We start from the raw sequence: 15208 nt of genomic DNA, 5'->3' as shown, positions 1-15208 counted from the left end.
AAAAAAAAAAAAAGAAAATTAGATAAGTCAATGCAAGTAAAATGCTTCTAAGAATTTGGCCTAAGTATTATGTGGTATTTGTTATCCTCCTGGTTCCTATGTAAGCTAGCCTTTCCTCCTTACTTTCAAAGTTGGCTTCTTGGGGAACCACTGAAAGGACAGCCTACCTAATCTACACACGGGCACACACAGACACACACACACACACCACCCCCTAGTGTTATCAGATGGAAATCTTCAGTTGCATTACAGAGGGAGCACTGTAACCTGGATGTATAACCCATTGAGAAACGGACCCAGGAAGAGTAGTAACATGCTCTGACATACACAATGGGTGGTCTAATGGCAGCAAGCATGCTGGCTGCAGGATTCACCCTGTTCGCCCGGGGTTCAGGGTCTTATCCCTTCACCTCCAGCTTAGTCTCCAAATCCATAGGCTGGATAGAGTTCCCTGTGGCCTTGTCTCTTAAATCAGGCACTAGGCAGGCTGATCTATGACTATTATTTATGACGACGGGATGCGTTTAGCCATAAAGCCATTATGTGCAGCTGACTCCCTGGCCAATTTCATACTGCCATGAAAAATAAAACCTGCAATTCAACTAGTTAATGAATATGTGCTGCCTGTCCAGATTCCTAAAGCACAGTGTCCTGGCTGCCTAACTGATGTAGTACTCGCAGCTTCAAGACCTTCAAAACCTTCAAAAATGTTTCTGCTTCGTTTTCAACCTCATTGCCATTGCTACTCCCCAAGCCCCATTGTCTTCTGTGGGCTCTGTCTCCTGGTCCTCTACACAGCTCATGAGTAGACAAGGAAATGGCATTGAAAATCACAACCTACCTAAAATCAAAACCGCCACCAATGAACATTAGAAAGTACAGGGCATATCGAAAGTGGCTCCAAGATGTGTGCAAGGCTTCAACTCTTTCTTTCAATGGATGTAAATAAACAGCATTTCCCTCAAAGTGCTCACTTTTCAGGGACAGCAAGCAAAACCTACAGCAGAATTGTTCTGTAGTGGCAATGACGTTCGCCCATTTGCTTCCGCGCCCAGCAAATGTTTGGTGAGTGCCCACTATGTACCAGGCACTGAGCCCCATTCTGGCAGTCACGAAACCGGGGCTAGCAGAACTACCATCCAACAGTAAGTTCCACAAAATATCAAACAGAAACAGAAAGAGGACTCTTACCTCTGCATGTTGTCTATGCCATTTAGAACCCATTGGAGTTATCCCTTGGACCACTCACAAGAGAATCTCTGTGCTGCCTAGTTCTGTGTCAGCCCAACACAAACTGGAGTCACTTCAGAAGAGGGAATCTCATGTGAGTAAATGCCCCCAACAGACTGGGCTGTACGCAAACTGCCAGTCCATATTTGTGATTGATATGGGAGGGCCCATCTCACTGTGTGTGGTTCCACCCCTGGACTGGTTGCCCTGGATGCTATACAAAAGCCGGCTGAGCAAGCCTTAGAGAGCAAGCCAGTAAGCAGCACTGCGTCATGGCCTGCTCATCAGTCCAGGGCCTCCAGTTTCCTGCCCTAATGTCCTTTGATGATGGACTGAGCTGTGGAAGTATAAAATGTAATACACTCTTTCCTTACAGTGTTACTTTTAGTCGAGGTGTTTTTATCTCAGCTGCAGAAACTTTAAGACCCTTTTCCAAGAAGGATGATATCACAGACAACAAGAAAATAAGTACCTGTTGAGAAGGAATGACCCGAAACTAAAACTATGAGAACGAACAATGTCACCCATCATGCTGTTGGCACTGCTGTAAACAGGCAGACTAAGAGTCTTGCCAGGAGGAATAATGTGCAGACAGAGTATGAAAGAATCCGAGTCAAGATAACATCCTGAACGGGTAAAGGAAAATAACGAAAGAGGGGGCCTGGAGAGATGGCTCAGAGGTTAAGAGCACTGACTGCTCTTCCGGAGGTTCTGAGTTCAAATCCCAGCCAGCCCTCTTCTGGTGTGTCTGAAGACAGCTACAGTGTACTCATATGCATAAAATAAACAAAACTTTTCAAAAAAGAACAGAAAAGAAAATCAGGAAAGGAAGGCTGGAAGAAACATACCTGGGTTCAGTGGACACTCCAGCCTGCTCTATCCAGAGAGGCGTGCTGGAGTCATTCTCTGAATTCATAGCTAACAGAAGTCAAAAAATGAAAGACCTCTAGACTATTGCAAAACTACTGCCCAGTCCAGCTTCTGTGTCCACACAAAATGTAACAGTAAACACGCGGTGGCTGTAGGTCTGTGAGGTGACAAGCCAGTACCGTGTGCCAGGAGTTGAGAAGAGTGCAGAATGTCCATGTAGACAGGGTGGCTTTCTAGCGGGGAGGACACAGATGGAAGCATGGAAGACGGAATAGAGGTTAGCCACGCAAAGAGAAATGAGGCAGGGAAGGACATCCCCCAATAGATCCACACTGTAAACAGCAGATGCTTCCAAGCAAAAGAACTATGCCAAAGAATGTTTTCTGAACAAGCAGTGTTATTTAAATCGCACTCTCAGACTGCCTGAGGAATGAATCACTACAGCCATGAGATCCAGTGCTCCGGAGCAACCACATCCAGCAGATGACCATGTTGTGGTAGGCACAAGCTAGCACAGGCTGGGGAGATCAGAGCTAACATTCTGAGATGGTGTCAGAAGCTGCCTCGCCTATGACGAGCTCGGTGGGTTCCTGACACGGAGGTCAGTACCCTCCAGAGGAGCTGACTGTGCGAGAGAAAGATGGAGGGAAGCAGACAGATGGCACTCACAAACATTTGCAAATGAAGTCTCGCACGGCTTTCCTCTCCTTCTCTGGACTTTCTACTGCAGCATCTCCCACTGACAGGACGACTGTCTGCGCTCCTACAGAGTCTTACCCAGTGCCCCCTCCCCCTCTGTTGTAAGGACTGATGAGCAGAACTTATTCAGCTGGGTTCATGTCGCTGAATATTTATATCTGGAGATTTGGTTTTTTTTCTACATAGGGTAAATCCAGATGTTTTCCATGCATGCAAACTGACAGATCTGTAGTATATTCTTCAATAATCCATAGGCAGCTTAGCACAACACCTTGCCTGTAATAAGTGCTCCATAGATGTTACCTGGTATTGTTGTTGATGTGACGTATGTAGAGTAAATACACACACAGTGTTGTCAGAGGCGTGTGCACCCTTTAAATCGACAGTACACACATCTGGCGAAGAGAAAGAAAGCAGATCATTTGCAAAAAATAAAAAATCTTATAATGAGAAGCAACAGTGGCCTGCCTCCTCCTGTGCTAGTCTTCAGATGCATCTGAGTCAGTTATTAGCTCACTATCTGTCCCCTCCAGTGACTGCCACCGTGCCTCTCCCTTATAGACCTAACCTGCTACTGCTTAGGACACCCGAGCCATTACCAAATGCCATCTTTCATAGCTGACACCACTCAACTCCCTTGCAGCGCTCGTTTCTCTAAGACTTTTGCACATGCACTGTGCTAGGCACGAGCAATGCTTTAGGACAGCACTCTCACCTCTCCTAAGGCTTCGACCCTTAATACGGTGCCTCGTGTTGGGGTGACCCCCACCTGTGAACACATTATTTTGTTGCTACTTCCTATCATTTTGTTACTGTTTGTCACAATGCAAATATCTGTGCTTTCTGATGGGCTCAGGCCATGCCTGTGAAAGGGTTGTTTGACCCCCAAAGGGGTCACAGGGACCCACAGGTTGAGAACTGTGGACGCCCGACTCGCCAGCAAGGAAGACGCCACAACAGGATTCTTCTGCACACATTTATTGGGAGAGCTTGATAGCGAAGGCGAAAGACCCCGAGCCCCAGAACTAGCACTGCTTATATAGGCCTAGGAGTGGCGTGTCTATACCTGATTGGATGTGCTTTCAGTACCTCATTTACATTCCCCAGGATGGGCTGTGACTTGGCGCGAAACCCTTATGCACATGTGCACATTGGTTGTTTACCCGAACTTACGGGCGGTGGCCAGCGGTAGCCAGCGGTGCCATCTTGTAATGGCATATGTGGCTTCCCACAGAGAACCACTGAATTAGAGGCTGGTCCTACATCAGTTAGGTATCTTTATGTAGAAGTATACAGTTGGAATCTTCAGCCATCAACAGTTGTCACTTGTATGGGAAAGCGGGCAGTACAGAGTCTATAAAGAAATATGCTAAAATAAACAGAGGAACAGAAGAAAGAGATGGGGCTAAAGACACTACCTGTGGCCTGAGGACCGATGTTCCAGGGCAACACTGGGAAAGAAACTGGTGATGGACCACACCTTCAAGATGCCCTTCTTCCAGCAGGGAAAGTGAAGTACGAAGACACAACACACAGCAAGTCAAATGTCACACATTCAGTGGAAAAGTACACAGTGCAGGACACACACGTGCACACATGCACACGCACAATGTGCCAGACACTGACAAAGAAGACACAAACAACAGCTACACTCTAGATGGCTCCGGAAAAAAAAAAAAAAAAAGCTAGCACTTGAGCAGCCTCTATCTAACCTTGACATTTTTCTTATGTTTCTTTATTAATGTCTTCACCTCTGCTGTCTCCGATCTGTCTCTCTGGTTTCCCTGTGGTTTACATGGTGACCCTGATGCTTTATCCTCTTGAGCACCTGGATTTTCTGCTGTGTGTTTTTGTTTGTTTGTTTGTTTTTTTTTCTTGGATACAGGGTTTCTCTGTGTAGCTCTGGCTATCCTGGAACTCAATCAGTAGAACCAGGCTGGCCTCAAACCAGAGATCTGCCTGGTCCTCTCTTCTACATGCTGGGTTTAAAGGCATGGGCCCCCACTGCCTGGCTTCTGTGTGTTTTCCTACCTTAATCTTTGCATGCCATTCTCTGGGAGGTTCTCCTAATTTGGTTTTATAACTCTCCATGGAAATGGAATGTGGAAGTCTTTTTCCTTAGAGACTTTGGAGCTCTTTAAAAGTCACCTGAACCCCTCGCTTGAGACACATTCCCAGATATTGCTGCTATACGCCTGAATAAATAGTTGTCAGTCAATGGAGCCATCTGAACACCCTGATTTTAGACCTGAGCCTACATCTCATCACAACTGGGCCTGGAATTCCATCTCCTGGGAGCCTCCTGATTGCTTTTGCCTTCTCCACTCATATGTAGGCTGAGAGGCCTTTAGGTCTGATGCATACCCTAGTGAGGTATGTGTTTCAATTCCAGTCCTTTGGCCCCCATCAACTTATATATCTCATCATCTAACCTTGATTCTGATGGGGTCTAAGGAGGAAGAAATTAATGTGTTCGTTGATCTGCTGTTTATCAGTAACTATCCACGAGTGATTCTGAGAAGTGTTAATTATTATAATCCCCATCACATGCACAAACATGTATGTATACCCCGTCTCTCTCTCTCTGTGTGTGTGTGTGTGTGTGTGTGTGTGTGTGTGCGCGCGGTGTTTGAGTAGGTGAGACACCTAAAGGGAAAGCTAACTGGTAATTATAGTCCCAGGATTACAGAATTTGAGTGCCCATCCTAGGTATAATTAGCACGCCATAAACGAACACGCAGAACAAGTTTGAGGCTCTCTCCAAACACAAAATGAAGAACAATGAAATTAGGTAAGGAAAGGTTAAGGAATTAAAAAAAAAAAACCATCTTCTACCTTCCTTTGAAGCTGATTCACTTAAACTCTCACTTCTGAGTGTGTAACACAGCCACAGTAGAAATAAAATACGGTGGTTGCTTGAAAAACTGCAAACAGTCATATCATAGGACCCAACATACCACTCCTGGGAAAATACCCAAAGGAATGCAAGTTAAGACACCACATCGATGCACATGTGTTTCCTGTGACAGGATTCACAGTGGACAAACTATGTAAGCAGCTGAGATGACCATCAACAGATGAATAGATATTACTCCTTCTCTGTCTTTGTTTCTCTCTAGCTCTGTGTCTCTCTCTTTTTCTCTCTCACTGTGTGTGGTGCGGGGAGGGGAGTTTATATGAAGTATTAGAGTTTATATAAACTATTCTTCCCGCCCCAGAGGCTCCTATGTTAAAGGCTGGTGCCCTGTGCGGTGTTCAGAGGTGGGACCCTGTGGAAGTCACATGATCATGAAGGTTCTGACCTGACAAGCACATTAACCAAGTCTTTGTTTGATGGCTTTATTGGGAGGTGGCAGAAACTAGTAGACAGGACCTGGTTGGAAGAAGTGAGTGAGTCAATGGGGGAATCAGAAGGTTTGTCCCATGATCGGGCCCCATTTCTTTGCTCCCTGACCACCATGAAGTGGTGACCACCATGAAGTGAACCCCACCACTCCTTCCCACCTGATCCACTGCCTCAACACAGACCCAGAAACCAGGGCCAGTTGCGGGCACTGGGCATGTGAAATCCTGAGCTAAAAGAAAGCACCCCTCTTCAGTTGTTTTCCTTGGGCATTTTGTCACAATGGCAAGAAATTGAGCACATATGGATGGTGTGTGTGTGTGTGTGTGTGTGTGTGTGTGTGTGTGTGTAATCTCTTTCCCATCATTCCATTATTATGTAAACACTACTTTCAAAAGCTGGTTCTGGTAGCTTACATTTGTAATCCTGGCACTGAGAAGGCTGAGGCAGGGGGACTGCTGTAGAATTATAGAATTAGACCCTGTGTCAAAACAATACACTGCAAAACATAAAGATAAAGTTTACTTATTAGTATTGTGCATGATGTGTGTGCACGGACACACCTTTCACAGCATGCTTGTAGAGGTCAGAGGGACACTTTATGAAGTTGGTTCTCTCCTTCTGTGTTCTGGGGATCAAACTCAGGTCACTGGGGTGGTATGTCAAGTATGTTTAGTCACTAAACTACCTTACTGTCTTCCCCATTTAAAGAGTAAATAAATTGGGCTGGAGAGATGTCTCAGTGGCTTTTTTGTTTGTTTGTTTGTTTGTTTTTTTGTGGTTGTTGTGGTTGTTGTTGTTTTGAGACAGGGTTTCTGTGTGTAGTCCTGGCTCTCCTGGAACTCACTCTGTAGACCTGGCTGGCCTCGAACTCAGAAATCCACCTGCCTCTGCCTCCTGAGTGCTGGGATTAAAGAAGTGCGACACCACGCCCAGCTTAATAAATCTTTTAAAAAGTAAATGAATGTTATTACTGTCAAAGATACAAAATATTACACATCATGTTTTAAGGTGCAAGGCATAAAACTTCGCTGGGAATTGCAAAAAGACTAGGGCCTAGATTTGTTTTCAGGCGACATGAATGATCACAGATAGTACTTCAGAGAGCTGGGGAAAACAGAGCTAGACTCACAAATAATCAATGTGAGATGTCTCCTCTGACTTCAATGGACAATGACTCCCTAAGATGGACAGTTTAGAAAAGTCAGTGGCTCCAACAGGACAGAGTTAGCAGTGGCCAAACAGATATGAAGTCACCAGGGGACTGCAGTGATCTAAGATGTGACAAATGGTGCCTGGCCTGGAGTGAGGAGATGCAGAAGGCAGAGAACCAAGATGGGTCCAGCCAGGAAAGAGTTAACAAGCAGGGTGAGAAGTCTGGATGATCCAGGCTATGGATGCTGGTCCACTCTCTAAGGAGCAGCAGGCTAAGGGCTGGGGAGCAGGGAGCAGGAGCCAGAGGCATCCACAGACCTCAGCAGACCAAGCAGCACCCTCCATTGGATGCACAGCCATATGCTGAAAAACAGTGCCCAACACAGCTTTAGAAGAAGTGATTTGGGGCCACAGTGAAAGCAGGACCCATATTTAAAAGTTCTCAGGAAAGAGACCACGTTTCCACAACTTGAACCAGGGACAGAGATGTTTCCACCCACTCACTAGGTTGAAGATTGCTGTTTGGTTGCTGACAGCATCATGGGTTAAGGTCTCCAATTACAGCGGTAGAAAACCCTTTATTCTACAAACTCAAAAACACACTCTACACAAGCACACACAAAATACTGATTAAAAATGACCATGTACCACGACACAAAGGAAAGCTCAAAATTTCTCCATACTTCGATTACATACAGATTAGGCTTTAAAAGCCACTTCACCCTCCACTTATGACACCAACAATAACAGTTCGGAGGGAGAAACACTTTGATTCACATCTGAGTTAACTGTGCCTACAAACAACTCATGAAAAGAAGAGGAAACGACATTGAAAATCACAACATATTTAAAATCTAAACAACCACAAAATGTATATCAGAAAATTACGGGGCATATCGAAAGTGGCTCAAAGATATGGCTAAGGCTTCGACTGTTTCTTTCAAAGGATATTGTAAATAAACAGCACTTACCTCCAGAAAGCCCACCAGTCACTCTGGAGACCAGAGTGAGTTGCCATCTTCAGTTTATATGCATTATTGTGTAAATAAGCAATCCTTACTTTCCCTGAGCTTTTGAAATTCCTATCAGTCAGGTAAAAAGAATGCTGAACTCATTCACTGTACTTTTTCCATCTCTTTTATATCTGGGTTGATCCAAACCATTGAGTTTTAAGGTCTTTGGCTTTCTCATATGTCTTATGTATGTGTGTGTGTGTGTGTGTGTGTGTGTGTGTGTGTATATATATAATGCTTATATAATAAGCATAGCCATGGGCACTATAATTCTCTGTCTGTACATATAATACCCTAAGTTGGACACGATAGTTCCAAATTGAAAACATTTCTGAGAAAAGCAGAAATAGCATGAAGAATATGACCAGGGGCCTATCGGTTAGGTGGTAGGAAATTCTGTCTCTGCTTTTTACCTGTTGTTGTTAGCTGGGTGATGTGGGTACTCCTACAGAGCCTCTGTGATGTCCATTTCCATGACAGTTTCCGTAGTAGTGCAGCCAGCTGGACTGTGTGACAATTCCAGATCACCAAGCACACAAGGCTTGCGGCTTGCATTGCTACACAGAGTCAGAGGTTACTAAGTATTAGAAAGCTATTTAAGTTAGAAAGAGATCATATGCTGAGGCAGAAGGAAACAGCTTTGACAAGCACCTCCATGAACCTTTCCATTTGGCTTTTATAATCGTAAGATGTCACGAGGTAGGCGGGGTCATTTATTCACATTTTAAGTAGGACACGGCGGTACCAAAGGTTCAAGTGATTTGTGTCAAATCACGTATTGAGCTAATGGTTGTCACTGTCTAGTACCGGAATCTGGATTTCCTCACTCCCGGTTCACTGATCTCCCTGTGACACATCTCAGAAGGGCTGTTGCTTAAAGAGACTTGATAAAAGACTATACCAGGGTCTCTCCCTCCCTCCCTCTCTGCCCACTCCCTCCTACTTACTATCCCTTCTGAGTTTGGATTCCTTCTCTTGGTGATGTTTTACAAATGTATCCACTTTGTTGACTTCCTGTTGTATTCCTGGGTAGTTTTCCTTTGTATGAATGCTTGGTCATCTACCCTTTAGCAAGATAAAAGAGATACAAGGAGTGTATCAGATAAAGAGATACAAGGAGTTTCAGGACAGAGTGAATACAATGCCACCTAAAACCTTTGTTTGCTATGTTTTAGCTTCCTTTTGCTATTTTCATTTCCCTATAGTGAAAATATCTAGATATACACTTATTTCTATTCAGCTTATGACAGACAGCAAGGAGATGGAGCCGACCCAGATGTCCATCAACAGAGGAGTGTATACTGAAATTGTGCTACACACACACAGTGGAATATGATTCTGCTGTAAGGAAAAGGGAAATCGTGGGATTTGCAGGGATATGGCATGAAGCAGAATGCCAAGTGAGTGACCCAAACTCAGAAAACTAAAACAAAAATGCATGTTCTCCTTCGTCTGGAGGTCCTAGTCTATAATGTATACATGCATAATGTAAAAATGCATAAATGCAGGTATAGTCTAAAATTTAGAAAGACCAAAGAGAGAGTAGTGTCAGATAAGGATGAAGAGACATCAGTCAGACATCAAAGAGGATACAAAGCTGTAATTTTTGTATCCTCTAGTATCAGCTCTGTCATAGTCTCCCTCCCCCCATTGGTGAATAAGTAAACTCAGCTTTCTGGGCGTTGAAGAAACAAGAGCCATGAACATTAATTAATTAATTAATTAATTAATTAATTAATTAAAATGTAATTGATAGGGAAGACCTTAAATTCCTAAGCAAAGCTCCATTGATCCAAAATGGGTATTCTAACTGGGTTGAAGTTCGACAATGTGTGTAGAGTTGGGAACTAGGCAAAAAAAATTTTAAGTGGTTTTCTCAAGCCAGCTGTGTAATGATTCTATTTGTGAGTTAATTAGAATAAGGTTGTTTTATAAAAAAGAAAGAAAGAAAGAAAGAAAGAAAGAAAGAAAGAAAGAAAGAAAGAAAGGAAGGAAGGAAGAAAGAAAGGGATGGAGGGACCCTTAACAGCTTCCTATTGCCCATACACGAATATTCAAATGCTCCAGTTTCCCCTCAAGTCACCAAATCTTTCTTAGGCCAACACCCTCCTCAATACAGTGCAGGCCTCTTCACCTCCAGGGACATTCCACTCCTCTCCACCTCAAGGGCTTCATTCTCACTATGCCCAAGGCCTGGACCACATTTCTCCCAACTTTCCACATCACCCTTCAAATATCTCCAATTGAACACCTCAGAGTGTGTTAGCTGTCCCTGGGCATAAAGTGATTCTTTTTTAATGTTTTATTTATTTTTTAGATTTATTCATTTCATGTATGTGAGTACACTGTAGCTGTCCTCAGACACACCAGAAGAGGGTATCAGATCCCATTACAGATGGTTGTAAGCCACCATGTGGCTACTGGGATTTCAACTCAGGACCTCTGGAAGAGCAGCCTTTGCTCTTAGCCACTGAGCCATCTCTCCAGCCCCTAAAGTTATTCTTACCATGCTCTTCTATGTTTTGTCTTGTTTATGGTTCTAGTTCACAATCATGCTTACCATTGTAGTTTTGTCTTCATTTCTATAGCTCCCTGGGTCAGACATGCATTTATTTCCTATATTCTATATTCTCTCTCTCTAGAGGATATATTCTCATTCCCAGCTACTGTGTCCAGTACATAGCAGGTGGTTGGTGATATCGGATGGAATGAATTAATAAATAAACGGCAGATTCGGAGACTGTTTAATACACTTCTTTAGAACCTCGTTCCTAACAGCTTCTTGAGTTTATTTCTGCCTACACATCTAGCCTAAGAAATATTATCACTGCTTCCTCTGGGCGGTGCCACATGCTCTGAAGCCTTTGTGGTGTCCAAATAAAGCTGTCCCTGTCCCATTTCCATAGGACTCCACCTTCTTCTGGACTATAGGAACCAATCTATTTTATTGAGCACTTATGACCTAATTAACGTTTCATCACAGACCATATTGTCATCATAATTAGCAATGTCTGGAAAACACAAGAACTTAGCCCAAAGAAGATTCGGAAACGGTGTGTGTTTAGTAACACCTGTAAGTCAGACTCATTACAAGCTAGGAGCGATTCATTGCTACGATTGAGATGCTGGTCATCTTCGCCAGTTATTGAACACCTAGTTATCCATGGTCTATCTCGATGGGAAACTCAAGAAGCCCCAGATTCAAAAACAGAGAAAGCAATTTTAACTAAAATAACAAGGCTGTCCCATTCCTAAACAACTCCTCCTCTTCTTCCTCCTCCTCCTCTTCTTCCTCCTCTTCCTCCTCCTTCCCCTCCTCTGCCCTCTCTGTACTGAGGACAGGCACCTGGGCTGCAGGCTTCAGTATTACTGAGACCTTTTCAGATTTCCATTTGCTTGATAGAGCACCATTTTTGATAGAGTTTGGATGCAAAATCGAGAGAAAGATCTGACGGCACCCTGTGTGGCTCCAGAGAGATGTGTAGAAAATGTTTCTTTCTCACTTGTTCAGAGGACTACGCCACACAAGTGTCTCTGTGTGACCCAATCATTCACTGCCTGGAAGTCAACATGTCCTGGACAAGGCTCTGCTATTCACCCCAGCAGAAACTCCAAAGGAGTCTGAATCTAGAATTGCTGTATCTTCCTTGGGCTACACTGATGCTGCTGGGATGCCGGGTACCAGACGGTCCTGTGGAGTTCCCTCCTCTCCCCTTCCTCATCTAACTCCTGCTTCTGCACATTGGTGTAGACTGGACAACAACATTCTAGGTCAAGGCAGCAGAGAGGAAGAAGGATGAGCCCTGGAATAAAAGCAAATCCTGGCCGAAGCACAGGATTTCGTAAAAGGCGGCTATAGCTTCTCCCAAGACAGTCTAGCAGGGAAAAGGTTAGAGAGCTACAAAGCTGAGGACTGGGGAGGAGGCTAGATGAGACTTTGAGGGGGAAGCATGTGATTAGCCAATTCCTAAGGTTATTTTTCCTGTGGCACTTGGTATACAGTTTCCAATTCATTACTAACCCATTATTATATTATTGTAGAGTTGTGCTATATTACAAACATAATATTAACATATTGCTACCAACTTCACGGGGCAATTCTCCTTAGAAGTTGCATCCTTTGGTGAAATTTGATGTGTGCATCTTTGTAAAAGGATGCTGTGACACAGCACAGAATAATCACATGTGTCAGACACTTGGGGCCATGAACCACAGGGGCCAGTGAAAAGAGAATCAGGTCACTCAACTGAAAATGCCAGTGCTCCAATTAGGTATTCAGGGCTCGCTCTTTCTCTCTGTGACTCTGTTTTCTCTCTGTGGTCATTATTTCTCAAGCAGTCTCTCTCACAGGCTGTTGAGCTGCTAATCACTCCGATTTGGCCTCTTCAACAAAACCAGAGCTTTGGTTTCTAGACTGTGGTGGGGGCAGCTCAGAAATGAATACTCATTCGCTTCTTTTGTCCCTCTTACTGATCCCTGTGGACAGGGGCAGCGGGGCCCCGGCCTTCTGAGATGGACGTGACTACCACCCGGTGATAAATATCTTAAATAAATATAATGTAAAATCAGAAATAGATGAGGAAGGTGTTTTGGTTTTGTTTTGTTATGTTTTAGAAAAGGGCCAAGAGAATGTGAGAGTAGAAAGCAAAGGAACACAGTGGGGTTGCTCTTTCAAGAGCAGAGGAGAACAAGAGCTTAATGGGAAGGCGGTGTGTGCTGGGAATATTGGAGAGACAGTCACGGACCACGTGTGTGAATCACAGTGAATCGAGGGCAACCAACAGGTAGGACATGAGGAGAGAAAGGTGGAGAGAAGGCAAGCGGAGGACAGCTCGTGACTTCAAGTAGGATGGATTGGATTCTTGGAGTAGTATGTCTACTGAAGGTATTTAGGTGCAGGGCTGACTGAGTGCTACTTAAATTTTAAGAGGTTGACTACCAGCTCTTACAAACTTTAGGAGGATCAAGTAGTAGAGGAAGAAGGGAAGCAGATGAGCTAAGAGGCAGAGTAGCCGTGAGAGAGGACAGGACCAATGACAGAAACGCCACACACAACCACATTGAAGAGTTCTTCTGAAGTTGTCATCACTAGGATCAGGTGTTTGCTATAGGATGTGAGAAAAAGGAGTCTGGGTGAGTCTGTAAGTCCAGTGTTCCCGCGGAGCTCACTGGCCATCCAGTGTAGCCAACTCGGCTAGCTCTAGACCCCACGGCAGACCCTGTGTCAAACATACAGTAGAGAAGCATTTGAGAAAGACAGCCAAAGACAGCCTCTAGCCTCCATACACATGTGCCCACCCAAACGCCTCGAAGCTCTTTCCAAACCATAGGTCTGGGCATGTCTTTCTGTAGCAGGGAGGTATGTATATGGTGTTTCCAATTCATAAATTGGAACATTAGGACAAATACATTCGTCTGAACACAGGACTTCTGAACAAGGCTGAGGGTTCACTCACTTGCTCAGGCCATTTCGGGGGTCAGCTCCTGACATGAGACCCAGAGGCCAGCAGGGAACAGTGGCCATGCTTGCCAACAGCCTCCAGGGCAAGCAAATCTGACTTCCTTTCCAACCCATCATGACACACCTCAGATTCAGGGTTCCATTTGCTTTTGTTATGGTTTGGCTCCTAAATGCTCCTTGGGCATTTAAAAGGAGCCGGAGTCCCAGCATATTTATCAAGGACATGGTCCCTAATGGCTTCCTTCCTCTACGGAAGCCCATCCACCCCAGACCTCCCAGTAGGATCACGAGGGAGGAGTCAGACCTTCGACACCTGCCCATTGTGTTACATACACTCCCCTTAGATGCCCTTCTCTGCCACATGCCTACAGAGTCACGGATCTCAACCTATGGGTCTCCATCCTTTTGGTCATCACAGAGGTCGCCCAAGGCCATATCAGGTAATGATGACCCATAACAGTGGTAAAATGACAGTTATGAAGTAGCAATGAAAAATGGTTTTATGCTTGGGGGGGTCACAACCACATGAGGAACTGTGTTGAAGGGTCGCAGCACTAGGAAGGTTGAGAACCACTGGTCTAGAGAGTGCTAAGCAGCCACATCCAGAAACTCGAGAAACCATGGTCCAAAGTCAATCTTCCTTCCCTTCTGTTTTCTCTCAGTCATGAAATGGTGACTAAGTTCCCCACTCCCATTTGGACCCTGCGGTGTCACCACTGCTGAGTTCTCCCCTGAGGTCAAGTTTCTGATTAATTGAGAAACTCAAAGTTAACTGGCAAAGAGACTGATACAAATCAAGGAAGGTCGATTTCTCATTAATATATCTCCAAGAGCCTTGTACCTTTCTGGGTTTCAAACTGCCCCCTCCCCTTGAAGTCAGAGACAAGGGCTAAAGAGCATGGAAGGCTTTGCACTGTAAGTTAGTGTTAATCTAGGGCAGGCAGCGAGCATCCTTTGAGAAATCTTCACCGAGATGACCTCGTGGCCTACATGAGTTCTCCACACTCACTCTAAACTCAAAGGCTCTAGCCTGTCCCCTGTTCACTCATTTGCTCATTTGCTCTTCCTTCCTTCCTTCCCCCTCTCTCCCTCCATTTCCTTCCCTTCTTCCTTCCTTCCTTCTCTTCTTCCTTCCCTTCCTTTCCCTTTCCTTCCTTCCCTCCTTCCTTCCTTCCTTCCTTCCTTCCCTTCTCCCTTCCCTTCTTCCTCCATTTCCTTCCCTTCTTCCTTCCTTTCCCCTTCCTCCCTTTCCTTCCCTTCTTCCTTCCCTTCCTTCCTTCCCTTCTCTTCCCCATCCTTTTTCCCTCCTTTCCTTCCCCTTCCTTCCTTCTCTTCCCCTACTTTCCTTTCTTCCTCCAATTCCCTTCCTTTCCTTTCCCCTTCCTTCCCTTCCCTTCCTCCTCCCCTCCCCTCTCCTCTCCTCTCCTCCCCTCCCCT

The 15208-nt window shown here is 44.8% G+C and overlaps 1 long non-coding RNA gene across 1 annotated transcript in view; it reads right to left on the bottom strand.

Annotated features, from left to right (window-relative positions):
• Positions 1–2021: 2021 nt before the first annotated feature.
• The window catches only part of LOC110303674, an 18661-nt gene continuing 5474 nt past the window's right edge, over positions 2022–15208 (bottom strand). The window contains exons 2-4 of the long non-coding RNA XR_002378943.2: positions 9258–9375; positions 8724–8867; positions 2022–3194 (exon numbers count right to left, since the gene is read on the bottom strand). This is a non-coding gene — a long non-coding RNA (uncharacterized LOC110303674). The remainder of the gene's footprint in view (positions 3195–8723; positions 8868–9257; positions 9376–15208) is intronic.

The sequence above is a fragment of the Mus caroli genome, chromosome 10 (assembly GCF_900094665.2).
Source record: "Mus caroli chromosome 10, CAROLI_EIJ_v1.1, whole genome shotgun sequence".
Classification (NCBI taxonomy): domain Eukaryota; kingdom Metazoa; phylum Chordata; class Mammalia; order Rodentia; family Muridae; genus Mus; species Mus caroli.
This window is presented reverse-complemented; position numbering and strand designations above follow the sequence as displayed.